The sequence below is a fragment of the Cupressus sempervirens genome, chromosome 5, assembly GCF_028749045.1.
Source record: "Cupressus sempervirens isolate cs-2001-9-10 chromosome 5, ASM2874904v1, whole genome shotgun sequence".
Classification (NCBI taxonomy): domain Eukaryota; kingdom Viridiplantae; phylum Streptophyta; class Pinopsida; order Cupressales; family Cupressaceae; genus Cupressus; species Cupressus sempervirens.
In genome coordinates, this window is record NC_143122.1 from 971577548 (window position 1) to 971589350 (window position 11803).

Below are 11803 nucleotides of genomic sequence, written 5' to 3' on the forward strand. Positions count from 1 at the left end.
CTCGGGTGATGCTGAAACTTGCAATGTCGGCTAGTACACAGTTGCCAACTGCCAAATCTCTCTCACCTTTTGTCATGGGATTGAACTGTCTGCTCTGTTAGCTTCGGGTGGCTAGGTAAACCTTATCCCCAACCTCACCCTATCCCCTTCAGTGCTCAAACATTCTTAGGCACGCCAATCCGGAATGTCCCTAAGAGTCACTAAATGCCATAGGGCTGCGATCTTTGACAGGGCATATCTTGGAGCTCGTGTGAGGTATGGATGCGATTCTAGTTCCTATAGGACCATGTTGTAGAGACCTACAATAACCTCTCTCACTTTTTTGAGATCACACTCCATTTTTGTTTTACAACGCCATCTCAGGTGATGCTAAAACTTGCAATGTCGGCTAGTACAAAGTTGCCAACTGCCAAATCTCTCTCACCTTTTGTCGTGGGATCGAACTATCTGCTTCGTTAGCTCCGAGTGGCCGGGTAAAACCTATCCCCAACCTCGTCCTATCCCCTTTAGTGCTGGAATTTTCTCAAGCACGCCAATCCAGAATGTCCCTAAGGGTCAGTAAATTCCATAGGGCTACGATCTTTGATGGAGCATATCTCAGAGCTTGTGTGAGGTATGGATGCGATTCTAGTTCCTACAGGACCATGTTGCGGAGACCTACAATAACCTCTCTCACTTTTTGGAGATCACACTCCATTTTTGTTTTACAACGCCATCTCGGGTGATGCTGAAACTTGCAATGTCAGCTAGTACAAAGTTGCCAACTGCCAAATCTCTCTCACCTTTTGTCGTGGGATCGAACTGTCTACTCCGTTAGCTCTGGGTGGCCAGGTAAACCCTATCCCCAACCTCGTCCTATCCCCTTCAGTGCTGGAATGTTCTCAGGCACGCCAATCCAGAATGTCCCTAAGGGTCACTAAATGCCATAGGGCTACAATCTTTGACAAGGCATATCTCGGAGCTCGTGCGAGGTATGGATGTGATTCCAGTTCCTACAGGACCGTGTTGCAGAGACCTACAATAAAATCTCTCACTTTTTGGAGATCACACTCTATTTTTGTTTTACAATGCCATCTCGGGTGATGCTGAAACTTGCAGTGTCGGCCAGTACAAAGTTGCCAACTGCCAAATCTCTCTCACCTTTCATCATGGGATCGAACTGTCTGCTTCGTTAGCTCCGAGTGGCCGGGTAAACCCTATCCCCAACCTCATCCTATCCCCTTCAATTCTCAAACATTCTCAGGCACGCCAATCCGGAATGTCCCTAAGGGTCACTAAATGCCATAGGGTTGCGATCTTTGACGGGGCATATCTCAGGCACGCCAATTTAGAGGGAAGTGACCATCTTACACTTATCCAAATGTTGTGGCTTATTTGTATCCATGAGAGGTTAATGGAGTTAATCTTGTGAGCATTTGTGAAGGAGACAAATATGTTCACTAACAAATTTTTGGCAGCTTTTTTGGGGATTCAAAAACAAAGATCAGTGTAGGATTAGATATCCTTAGCTATCCTTTATTCATGCGAAATTGGTGACTCTGTATTTTATCTTGTATAATATTTGAATAGAGGGTTTCATTATATACAATGGATTTGGTTGCGAGAGAACCATGGGAAGCTCATATTGGGCCCTTTGCTTTGTCTAGTATTCATCTTTACCCAAGGGTCAAGAGAAATCATCCCAACACTTGATGGAGGAAAAATACAAGATCTAGATGACCACATCAAAGAAGTTACAATTGCTGGTGGAATTCTTGGCGTGCAAGAAGAGGATGTCTTCATCAGATTATTTTCTCGTGGCTTTATTGAGAGTGTTGCTAAATGGTTTTAGAATTTGTAGGATGGTTGTGTCACTTGTTGGAATGATCTCAAGGTAAGATTTATTTAGATATTTAAGCCTACAGCTAATGTTGGCAAGTTATTAATAGATTTCTTTCAAATTCAAATGAGGAAGAGTGAAATTATGAGGGATTTTGTATATAGATTCAATAGATGTACTAAAAAAATTCCTCCATCCTATTAACCAACTAAAAATAAACAATTGTTTATCTTTAGAAATTGAAATTAAATTCTACTTAAAGCTCCAAGAAATGTATAATTTGGAAGATGCTAAAAAAGAAGTTGCAAAGATAGATGATGCTATGCTGATTAGTAGAATGAAATATAAAAATTCAAGCTATGTGAAGGCAACACAATCTAAAAATTATCATAATCTTTATCCCAAAAAGATGCCCTTACAAAATAAGGTTGAAAAGAAAGAAGAAAAACCTTCATCCCCCTTTCTTTTTCATTATAAAAATTTAATGATTTTCAATCAAAGAGACTTTCAAACACCTCATGTTGTTGAAGGGAGATTTTCTAACAGTGTAGGAGCTTATCATTTGCATGTTGAATATGACAATGAACACATCTCTTTGCCAACTGATTTGGTGACTTTCTTAGCTGTTCCTCCTATTGAGAAGGAACTTCTTGATAATAAAATTAATGAAATTTTGTCAATGGATGCCCCTTTTGTAGAATTTGATTCTTTTATATTTGAAGCTTCTAATATCATTCCAACCATTGATGTTAATCCAAGAAACTTGATAGATCAACACAAGCAAGAAGGGATTGATGGAGAGAAGATAAAAGATATTCCTCAACCTAACAGATAGATAGAATATGAGGCTTTCTCATTTGATTATACACCACATCAAGAAGAAAGGTTGATACTAGAAGCATTGGAGGATCATGAAGACATTCAAAAGAAATATGAAGAAGGTTTATACATTTTTATGCCATCCCATAACAGGATTAATGGAATTATTCCAAGTGGAATATGAGGATGAAGTGCTTAGTACTTATTTGGTGTTGGAGATATTTATCTTTGAAGAAGAACTTGGAAGTGTATTCATTGTAGATGAAATTTTAGTGAGCCTATATTTAGACTACAAAGATAACACTCTAAACACGTCTTTCCCCAACCATTCTCTTGTCAAAGGTGTAACTAATTTTTTTGAGATGGTGGATCTTGGTGTTAGCAATACGAACTAGCTCATTCCAAATGATGCCAAAATGTTGCAACCATAAGTTTATAATACAAAACGGCTCTTTGGGCTTGGTATATTTTTGAAGAAACTTAAGCAATGTGTTGTTATTGAGTCTTTTCTTATGATTGCCAATAATGATATATCTTGCATATAAAGTTACAACTCCCTCAAAGGATATTCAATGAATAACATTGATGGTATGCCTTTAATCGGAAGGCACAGAAGGCAAGCTATCATCTATCCATAGACGTGAGGTAGATGAGAGAATTTACAAAAAAGAAAATACAAACTAAGAACTCAAAGATTCTAAATTAAATATTCACAATCAGAAAATCAAGGGGAAAGATCAAAATGATTTATTTTAGATTGTGTGATAAGCGAAACTCAAAGTTTTCCTTATATGCACAAACACAATTTACTCTATAAAGCTTATCAGAGATAACCAAACTGGTAGAAAGAACAACACATCTCAAATGAATATATTTAAATACAAAGATTTGAAATATATTGCATCTCCTCTCTGATAAAAGATAACAATTCACAAACTATCATTCTTATTCACGCAGAAAGCCCAATCTAAAAATGAAAAAAATGTTTATAATTTTCCCTCTACCATTATTACAAAACTAAAAAAAGAATCCCTCTTCCTCTTTTTTTGTATCTACTGAAGATTTGTGGGTTTGGAAACCTTAGAAACATATTGGTTGAAGTTTTTTAAGGTGTGTAGAGGTGGAGGAAACAATTGGTGAAGGTAAATCCAAGTTTGGAGTCTTTAGTGGCATTGTGTGCATTTGGGAACACCATTTTGGAAAATATCAGAGATCCTTCACGCTGCCCCTGTTTCCAACAATGTAAGAATAATGACAACTATTTATTAAACTTTTATTTTTACCTTAATCTAGTTACTATAGAATAATAACAACGCATTCCAATCAACTGGTGATTATGTTACAGTCATTAATGTATGAAAACACAGAAAACTATCAGTGATTATGTTACATTTATGATATTTAAAATGACTTTTTTTGCAAATAATCCATCTTTTCTCTACTATCTCTAACATTTTTTAATTGATGATAAAGAATGGTGGTTATGTATTCAAGCTTAACAAATGGAGAGCCTCTCAAGCTACTGATTTCTTTCATGGAGTTCCTAATAAATCTCAAGGTTCTCATTTAGGTGACCAATTGCCTGGAGGTCCACGAATATTGCCTGATAAAGTTTATTGCCAGGAGGTCCTGATCGATCTTGACTGATAAAGTTTATTGCTAATCAATATTGTATCAAAAATTCAAACTAATTAGGTATTGAATTAAACTTGATAAACAAATGATAGAGAAGGAAAACTTTAAGCATGAACAAGATCATAAATCATATGACGATGACATATTGCAAATGATTAACTTATGCTTAAACAGTGATAAATTTTATTGTTACTCAATATTCTATCAAAGTTTCGAACATATTAGGTATTGAATTTAACGTCATACATAAACATATCTAATTTAATGTCATACATGCACATATCTAATTTAATGTCATACACGAACATATCTTATTTAATGTCATACATGAACAAACATATAATATAAAATGATAACCAATAATGTCATGTACATTAACAAACACATAACATATTATGATAACCAATAATGTCGCATATGAACAAACATATCATATATTAACCAATAATGTCATAAGTCGAATAATGTCATACATCAAATATAAAATGTCATATACATCAAATGTGTATCGAATATGTCCACTGATGCCTATATATATATATGTCTAGATCAACTATATCTTTTCCTTCCCACGAGGGGAAGGAAACAAATCTCTCGACGTCTTCTGTCATCGTGTCGAGGGAGATGGTGGAGATGATAAGGTCCTCCTGACATGCTCGCTTGTCCTCTTGTTGAGGCTCTTCTCCAACTCGAGCTGATACAAACAAAGTAGATATGAATCAGTATTTATTATACGTTGAAATCAAATATATGTACACACAAAATCAATTATTTTCTTACCGCCATCAAACAGTCACTCTGTACGTCCACCTCGAAGGCTCGTGGATGATCAAGCGTGATGAGACCCTACAAAAATTCAATAAATATAATCACTTATAAATAACATTAGAAATTTTGAGACTAACTATTATAAACAACAACTAAAATGGAGAAAAAAATTTCATACCTCAGTCAATGGCTGTGAGCTAGCCATAGCTACGGCCACTCCATGATCAACAGACTGTCAGAGATGAGGAGGTGTGTCCGATGTCACGAGATGCATGTCATACAATACACGTTACATGTAACATGAAACATGAAACAAATATAATCAAATGAATTAAATTAACATGAAACAACTATACCTGTACGAAGCTCGTATGATGTCTATGCTCTGAGTCCATACTAAAGGTTGAGGGTCCTGTGGAGAACTGATGCACATGCATAATTTTTTTTGTCAATCCTTAATATGATAACTTAATAAATATATGTATTAATTTAAATGATTAAATCGATACATACCTCTGGACTCGTGGAGGGGATAAAAAATGGGGCCGAAGCATCGCTGCTAGGCTCGGCAACACTCTGACCCTGAATTTTGAACAATGTCAATAGATGCTAATTAATTAATCATTCACTATACATAGGAAATGTGATCAAATTAGTAAATTATAATTGTAATTTACCTGTGTGTCAATGCCAAATGTTTCGTTCAAGAACTAATCAGTGACAAGCCCATCATCCGCAGCATCTCCAGCATGAGTGCCAAATGTGCATAGGGATCCGCATGAAGTGCACATGTGACCATGATGCACAGAAGGTTCCCCCTCAACTAATGGGCCCGTGGAATGGATGAGGGTCTGCGTCAAAGTATTAATGGTCCCTAGAGTGCTGGCCTCTACATGTTCCTTCACAACTGAAGGAATAGTCACATGCTCACGCTGTGGCTTGACCATAGGTGCCCTAACTACATTAGGGTCACGACGTGCTCCCGGCCTCTCGAATGATGACCCCCCACCTCTACCCTGGGAGTCTAATAGATCAAAATAATTGGGGATCTCCCCAAGGACAAACTCACAATATAATTTCTTCAAAAAATACATTGGGACCTCATGATTGTTCCAAGGAGTGGCATCAAAAACCATCCACCATCTATCCCAAAAATGATTTCTCATAGCATCATGTATACACCAATGGATGGGGAACCGTTTAGTACCCTCTCTAACAGTATTTTGCTCACCAGGTTTTCTAAATAATGCACATATTGAACCTTTTGGTATTTCTTTTTTTTTAACATCTTCATATGACAATTTATTTGCATAAAATCTTTTTTGTTCTTCCCTCTTAACCCGCCAAACATCTAACTGACCAGTAACTGAGGCTATCTGGGTCTTAATGGATTCAAGGGATGATGCCAATTGAGCCCCCATTGGATTGGTTTGTCTAGCTTGTTTCAACCGACCAATGAGTCCTTCTAATTCAATTTTGCCTATCTCAATTTCATTTAATATATTTTCTTGTGTGCCTGGTGGAGGTCTTGGAATTGGTTCGGGTTGTGGAATTTGTTGTTCTTCAGGAGAGTTTTGTGGATTTTGGTTTTGAGGTTCTTCAGGTTCTTGAGGGTTTTGTGGATTTGCCGGTTGATTATGGACATTTCCTGATAAAGAATCAATTGAAATCCAAATGAATAAACAAATCTAAATAAAAATTGTAAAAACCCTATAAAACAATATGAAAAACATATAAAATAATGCAAAGTCAAGTTTAGATTACATACAGCATCGGCGTCGGCGTGTTGGTGATCTTGGATTTTGTCGGCGAGGAGGCATATTGGCAAGGGATGTTGAAAATGAATTGTTTTCCAACTCGGGTGCGCATTGCCCTTATAAACAGTAAAAATCACTGTTAATATGATGGGCTACGGGTGTGCAGCCCATCATTTATAAAAAAAATTTCTTTTTAATAGCGCGTACGCGCTATAGTGCGTACACACAATAGTGCGTACGCACAATAGCACGTGCGCGCTATTGAAAAAAAAAAAAAAAGGCTTGTCACCTTTTTGGCACCACAACTCGGTGCATATGCCCCCCTAGCATTTAATTTTTTGCATTTTGCAATAGGCCAACTTGTGGCCATGTATGTATTAAGAGGTCTTGGTTTGAGTCAGGAAAAAAAAATTTAGAGAGAGTAGGAGCAGAATGCAAAGTGGGATCATCGAAGATTGTAATTGAGATGATACATGGCCATAACCCAGAAGGCCTTACAACTAGGCATGTTATAGAACTTTGGATAAATATATGAATGAAGGCATTTTCTTCCTCTATCTCCTATGTGGTGTGTTTTCTTGTTATTTCTATTGTACTAACTCTATGCAGGTGGTTTGAATAGTTGGGTGTGCTGCTGGCCTTAGTTATTCATCCTCCCTACATCACCTAGACCCCTTGTGCACCAAAAAAATAGAAAAACCACATAGAATGTTGGTAAACATAATGCAAGGATACCAGATAAATACAAAAAGTGAGGTACTCAAGAAAGATGAGAAGTAGGTAACCTAGAGGATACTTAGACAATACAAATTGGACACAAACCGATTGACTACCAATCACTTTTGAACTTTTAAGGGTAGAACTAAAATTTGGCAATAATAGGTATCTTTGATCTTTTTTCCCTTAAATATCACCGTAGATCTTAGCATTAGGTTGTTGAAAATAATTATTCAGTTGTATATTGTCATTGATGTTACACAAATATCACATTCTAACCAAGTAGTGCTAGTAGTCTGAGCTTAGTTGTGAATTGAAGAAGACTTCAGTATCAACTAAATAGGATTCAGAAGGAGCTAAGTTCAAAGAACTAGTATAAATCAAATTAGGTTGGTCAATGAAGGAGTTTAGTGTAAACTTAGTTAGGTCATTTACAAAGGAGTATACATGAAAGGTCAAGTTGTGGATTGAAGAGTGTAGTTTTAGAAAAGAAGATAATAAGATGTGAATTAAGAAGGATATCTAATCAAAGGTAGAACATCCAAGAAGTTGCAAAGTGATGCAAGAGCATCCTGGGTTGCCTTGTTATCCTACTCAATTTTGTTCATTTTGAATTTAGTTGGTGCCAAGTTACTATAGCACTCTTCATGTGCCGAGTTACTATAGCACTCTTCATGTGTCGAGTTACTATAGCATTCTTCATGTGCCAAGTTACTATAGCACTCTTCATGTGGTGAGTTACTATAGCACTCTTCATGTGCCAAGTTACTATAGCATTTCTTCATGTGTCAGGTTATTGTAGCATTCCTTCATGTGCTAAGTTACTATAGCAATCCCTTCATGTGTCGAGTTATCGTAGCATTCCTTCATGTGCCAAGTTACTGTAGCATTCTTTCATGTGCCGAGTTACTGTAGCAATTCCTTCATGTGCCAAGTTACTATAGTATTCCTTCATGTGCCAAGTTACTATAGCATTCCTTCATGTGCCAAGTTATAGTAGAATTCCTTCATATGCTGAGTTACTATACCAATTCTTTCATGTGCCGAGTTATTGTAGCATTCCTTCATGTGCTGAGTTACTATAGCATTCCTTCATGTGTCAAGTTACTATAGCATTTCTTTATGTGCCAAGTTACTGTCACACTCCTTCATGTGTTGAGTTACTGTAGCATTCCTTTATGTGCCAAGTTTTGTAGCAATTCCTTCACATGCCGAGTTACCTAGTGTATGTTGAGTGTCAGTATTTGGACATAATTTCTATGGGCTAACTTGTGGGAGTTATTTCATTCGTGATATTTATGTTAAGATCTTTTCTTGGGATGTGTCTAGACTATTGTTGGGTCAGCCCTCCTCTTATGTAATGTTCTAGAATAATCTATAAGCTATTTTGGAAAGTATATATAGAGTGTTTAGGCTAAGACTTAGACAAGTTTTAGAGAAGAAGATTTTAGAGCAGAACTAAAGGTGCAAATTTGTTGTTGGATCTATGTAAGTGAATGTATTGTAATTGGTTGTAACCTTGAAGGCCTTAGAATTGGGCATGTATGAAGATGTTCTAATGAATTAATTAAAAAAAAAATTCACTCTTCTTTCTCCTTTGGTTGTTGTTCTTTGTATTTTCTTTCATTGTGTTAACTCTTGCATGGTGGTTTGGATAGTTGGGTGAGCTTTTGGCCCTAGTTATCCAACCCTTACTTGTGTCAGTTGGTATCAGAGCTTGGGGTTCATTCTTGTGGAAATTGGATTGTGTAGAACCCTAATTTGGATTTGGTTGTAGGGTGGTAGGTCTACAGATTTGACCTATAACTTGTAGAGGGTTAAGATCTTGTAGGAACTTGATTTGTAAAGATGGTTCATGATAGAGGAAATAATGTTGATAATGCTATATTGGATCAATTGAGACAAATTACAGCCAGATTAGATGCTATGGAGATAGCCTAGAGGAGAGGAGCACATCTTGATGATGTAAGTGATGATGAAGCAGTAGCACCAAACCATAATCCAGAACCTGAAGAAGATCAAGATGAGGAAAGATTGTTGCAAGTGTTGTCTAGGGAAAATTCAAAGCTTGCTATAGAAGTTGTTCCTTATGATGGAAAATTGGACACCAATGCTATGTTGGATTAGATCTTTTATATGGAGAAGTTCTTTGAGTATGAAAACACTTCTGATAATAGAAAGGTGAAGATTGTATTCACTAGGTTGAAAGGTCATGCATCACAATGGTGGGAGCACTTACAAATGGATAGATAAAGGAGAGGAAAGGAGAAGATTATAACTTGGCCAAAGATGGTGAACAAGGTAAAAAAAAAATTCCTTCTTATTGATTACCAAGTTAGCCTATTGAGAAAGATGCAAAATTTGAAACAAAAGGACATGACTATGAAAGAATGTACTGAGGAATTCTATAGATTGGACATCAGATCTGGACATGTAGATGATGATGTTGAAAAAATTGCAAGGTAAATTAATGGATTGGGATTTGGAATTCAAGATAAAATAAGTTTTGTGAAGTTGGAAAGTGTAGATGAAGCATATCAATATGCCTTGAAAGCTGAGGAGATCTTGATGAAGAAGCATAAAAAAAGAAAAAGAGTTAGAGATGGCAGGTTCTAGAGAGGTAGAGGTAGATCTTATGGAGAAAGTGGTAGATCTTACAGTTCTATGTAGGATAAAGGAAAATCTGAATGAAAGAATGATGACAAAGGTAAGACCGAATGGAAAAGTGTTAATTATTACCAAGGAGGCACAAATTCTTACTGAGGAAGAGGTAATTCTTATTCTAGAGGCAAATTTCATGGTAATTGTTTTAGATGTGGCAAAGAAGGGCATAGATCTTTTAAATGTAGATCCATTGAAAGTGGATAGAATAATAGAAATGTTGTGATTCAAGAAGACATTGAGATTTCACCAAGTGGACCTAAGGCTGGAGAAAATTTGATGGTGAGAAGAACCTTATGTAATAAAGGAAGTGATGAGGAACCTATTTTAAGGAGAAGTCTATTCAAGACAAGATTTAAGATGGCTGAAAAATGTTGCAAAGTGATCATTGATAGTGGAAGTTCTACAAATCTGGCATCAAAAGAGTTGGTTACCAAGTTGCAGTTGCAGAGGCTAAAACATCCCAAACCTTATCATGTTTCATGGATCAAAGATGAGCATAAGATATTGGTAAGTGAGCAATGCCTCGTAAAATTCAAAATTGGACATTACTTTGATGAAGTTTTGTGTGATATTATGCCCATGGATTTTTGTCATTTTTTTTGGGTAGACCTTGGTGATATAATAGATATGTTGTACATGATGGAAGATTAAATCAATATACTCTTTGGGTGAATGGGAAGAAACAAACATTGCTACCTTTGATTGAAAGTCTAGATGAGGTTAATTGTACTACTATAAAAATTTGCATGGTTAATGGGAAACAATTTGAAAAGGAAATAAAAAAGAATCAAGTCTATTTTTCTATAATTCCAAGAAAATCGAGTGTTGTCAACGGAGACTGAGTGCAAGAAAATAGTGTTAATCGAGTGCTAGTTAGTGGTGACTGAGTGACAGATGGTAGTATTGACTGAGTGCCAGAAGAAATTGCAAAGTTGCTGAATGAGTAAAAATAAATTATTGTTGATGATATCCTGGATGGTTTACCTCCTATAAGAAGTATAAGTCATTGTATGGATCTGATTCCTAGAGCTAGTTTGCCAAACAAAGGACCATATAGATTGCACCTACAGAGAATGAATAACTTGGCAGACAAGTGCATGAGTTGTTGCAGAAAGGTTTGATTAGAGAAAGCTTGAGTCCATGTGTTGTACCTACTGTATTAGCACCTAAAAAGAATAAAAAATGGAGAATGTGTACTGATTCTAGAGCCATTAACAAGATAACTGTGAAATATAGGTTTTCTATGCCAAGGATGGATGACATAATGGATTGTTTGAGTGGAGCAAAAAAATTTAAAAGGATTGATTTTAGGAGTGGCTATCATCAAATCAGAATCAGAGAAGGTGATTAATGGAAGACTTCTTTCAAGAAAAAGGATGGTTTGTATGAATGGTTAGTTATGCCTTTTGGTTTGACTAATGCACCTAGTACTTTCATGAGGTTGATGAATGAAGTTCTAAAAAGATTTTTGGGTAAGTTTGTGATTATTTATTTGGATGATATTTTAATATTTAGTAAGACTAAGGAAGAAAATCTTGAGCATATTAGACAAGTATTGTAGAGGTTGAAAGAGGAAAAATTGTTGATTAATCTGAAAAAGTGTTCTTTTATGCAAGAGGAGATT

General features: G+C 36.2%; 1 long non-coding RNA gene across 1 annotated transcript; it reads right to left on the reverse strand.

The window, feature by feature from the left end:
• Positions 1 to 5397: 5397 nt before the first annotated feature.
• On the reverse strand, positions 5398 to 6079 carry LOC149559186 (uncharacterized). Its single transcript, XR_016364326.1, has 3 exons — positions 5719 to 6079; positions 5555 to 5623; positions 5398 to 5463 (listed from the first exon to the last, which is right to left on the reverse strand). It is a non-coding gene; the product is annotated as an uncharacterized LOC149559186 (long non-coding RNA).
• Between the last annotated feature and the right edge of the window lie 5724 nt (positions 6080 to 11803).